This window comes from Crocodylus porosus, unplaced genomic scaffold (assembly GCF_001723895.1).
Source record: "Crocodylus porosus isolate Cpor-Errol unplaced genomic scaffold, CroPor_comp1, whole genome shotgun sequence".
Lineage (NCBI taxonomy): Eukaryota > Metazoa > Chordata > Crocodylia > Crocodylidae > Crocodylus > Crocodylus porosus.
This window is the reverse complement of record NW_017728925.1, coordinates 174,441-177,495: the sequence shown is the minus strand read 5'-3', so window position 1 is coordinate 177,495 and position 3,055 is coordinate 174,441. Positions and strand designations below refer to the sequence as shown.

At 48.7% G+C, this 3,055-nt stretch overlaps 1 long non-coding RNA gene across 1 annotated transcript; it reads right to left on the bottom strand.

Moving 5' to 3' along the window:
• Positions 1-607: 607 nt before the first annotated feature.
• Positions 608-2,833, bottom strand: LOC109314144. Its single transcript, XR_002102220.1, has 2 exons — positions 2,113-2,833; positions 608-996 (listed from the first exon to the last, which is right to left on the bottom strand). It is a non-coding gene; the product is annotated as an uncharacterized LOC109314144 (long non-coding RNA).
• Between the last annotated feature and the right edge of the window lie 222 nt (positions 2,834-3,055).

The following is a 3,055-nucleotide window of genomic DNA, read 5'->3' as shown; positions in this document are numbered from 1 at the left end:
GTCAGGGCGGCTCGGATCTGGAACCAACTTCCAAGAGAAGTGGTGCTGGCTCCTACCCTGGGGGTCTTTAAGAAGAGACTTGATGCCTACCTGGCTGGAGTCATTTGAGCCCAGTTTTTCTCCCGCCCAGGCAGGGGGTCAGACTTGAAGATCTACAAGGTCCTTTCTGACCCTACTTCTATGAATCTATAGCTTGGTGCTGAATGCAGCCAGGACATCAATGTTAACACTGAGCAGCGTTCTGGACTGTGGATTGACTCTCAGTTGATTTGGGTTCTAGTCCTGGCTTTTCTACTTGGCTGCTCAGTTACCTCAGACAAGCAATTTCACTGCTCTGTGCCTCAGTTTCCCCATCTGTATCCTGAGGGCAAGACACTGATGCCCCATATAAAGTGCTTTGTGATCAGTTGACATGCTGTGTAAAAGGTAGTATTGACATTACAGTTGTCTCATATTATTCTCCCAGCTCTGGTGCGGTTTTATCATGCAATTCAGGCCTGCTAGGACAAAAAAGCTTGGCACAAAAGTCTATGATATGGCCTTTGCTCCAAACCTGAGGGTGTGCACTAGTAGGATATTTTTTTCCATTTAGGTCTCTGTGATGCAATGATTATTGCTTCTCCACTCAATGGAGGGTGAGTTTCAGCTTCTATCCAAAGCCAAAAACTGGATGAATTGTATTAATCTGCAGAGATTTGTACTTCTGCACTCAGGGACAGGACTATTTGGCAAGGAGAGCCTTAGTGAAATGGATAAAAAGACTAGGAGTTGTCACTATTCCAGGATGACCCAAGTCCTCTATTGGCGGTGGTGGTGTTGGGGTGTTGTTTACTGGACTCTCCAATCATCTCCCCCTAAAATCCATCCCTGTTCAGGACATCTGTAGTCCAAGCAGATGATGTAGTACAATACAGATCCTTCATGGAACATCTTCCATCCCTTCAAGGCTCCACTCTTTTTTCACAGCAGCAGCTCCTAGCTTCCCTCTAGAATTGCCTGGCAGGAATTAAAAAAACAAAACATAATTGACACCTGCCAAGGTAGATTTGAGACCATCTCTGACTTCATCTGTGGGAGTTTGACTCACAGGATCACCTGCTGGGGTCCAATGGCATTTACTAATGCTAATCACCATTGGAAATACCTTTACTTCTTGTCCCTACTCGTGAATCCCTTTCCCAGAAGGAGGGAACTGGGATGTCAAGCGACTGACATCCTTTATCATTACAGAAGAGCAGGGAGCTTTATGTTATTTCTTAACGGCAACCACCTAGTGTCCCCCGCCCTTGATGAAATGTCAGGCTGAAATGAGCCCAACAATCATACCCTTCAGGGTGACAACCCACTACCTTTGGACAAGTCTGCAGGTGTAACAAGGTGAACTAATTGAGCCTTTAGTAATCCATTAACCCTGTATTAGTGTACATGGCGCTTACACACTGTCACACAAGCAAGGGTCTTGAACCCAGCACTAAGCAGGAAAATAATTTGAAATTGTCTCACAAGTAAGGTGATCCACTGCAGTTTCAACTAGAAACTTTATTTATTTTTCACTTCCTGGCCTAAATTAGTGCATAGCATTGCTCTGCTTGGATGTGCTCCCCTCCAGACATGCATTTCATTGACATGGCAGGATTGTATTTGTTGTTTCTCAGCCGGCCCTTTCTAGCTCAGCTCTCAAACAGGAATATCATCCTAGCCACAGTGCATGTGATGGAAACTGCCTAGCCTCAATTCCTGCTGAAAACAGGATGTCTCAGAGAAAGACGGGTGGACCTGTGCCCACATCCTCATATGCAAGGGAAGAGCATGCGCTTGGAGCTTTCCACTAGCAGCGCTGGCAAGGGTTCCAGCCAGGCATGTGCTCCAAAACTGTTTCTTTGCACACAGTTATTTCCTCTGCACTGAGTTTCCAGTTGCTTTGCTGCCACTGCTACTGCCTGAGTCTCTGTTTGGGGCATATGGGCAGGAACATTACTCCAAGGCTACATTATGCTTTATTCTGCTCTCAAACCCCTCTTTTGTACCAGCAGAGCTACTAGCTCAGTAAGACTTCTGCTGCCACCTGACAGCTGGTTGAAATCCTGATAGACATGGCTATGTCTCATCTACCTGCCACAGCTCATTCAGCAGCAGGTGCCCCCACGAAGCGCACGTCGTAGTTCAGTAGCAGAGCTGCTGGGTAAAGCCATGCAGAGCCATCACCACCAGAAGCATACGGGTGGGCATGCTCTGTGGCAGCCGCGTGTTGGTGGTGGGTGTTTCACCAGCAGTTCTGGCGGCAGGGCAGGAGCAGGATGTAAATGCCACTGCCTCATGCTGCAGGTGTCTTCCGACTGCCCATGCAAACACAAGGTGATAATGAGGTCAGAAATAGCTTCTTGTAAAGTTTTTCTTATCTTCATGCATTCCAAGTGTTCCTCCTGAGATCAATACCGGGCCTATCCAACTAGCCACATCCTTTTAGATAAATGGTATTTAATTTTAAAAAATGACTGCAGAAATGTGTCTTTGGGAAGACTGCCACAGGAGACCCCTTAGCAGTGCCATTAGTAAATATGCTGAAGGCAAGCGCTCTACACAAGCCATGACACATGGAAAAGCACTCTGCAGCTGGAGGGAGAGGGCTGGAAGGCAAGCCTCACTGCTAGATCAAAGGGAACGGAAAAAGCTATGCTGACAGCCCAGGAAACTAGACAGCCTTGAAGTCATATGATGGCAAAGGAAAAACTTGCGGTGGAGGAGAGAGAAACTGAAGAGATATGAACAGGGCAGACTGGAAAGCTCCTGGGTGCCTACCACAGTTCCCCTGGGCTGTGACTAGAGCTCCTGGCGCCCATCCCAAAAGGCAGCAGGGCCGGGCTGACACCCCTCCACACCTGTCCCCTGTGGCAGGGACCCCCCGGGGGGCAGCTGCTCCAACCCTGCCCTGTTATTTGATCCTTGGCTATGAAAACCACCACCCCGCATCCAGCCCAAGCAGACCCGAGCGTGACAGGCGGGCAGGAGAGTGACAGGAAGCAGCCGGCAGCTCAGCCGCGAGGCTGCCGCCGGC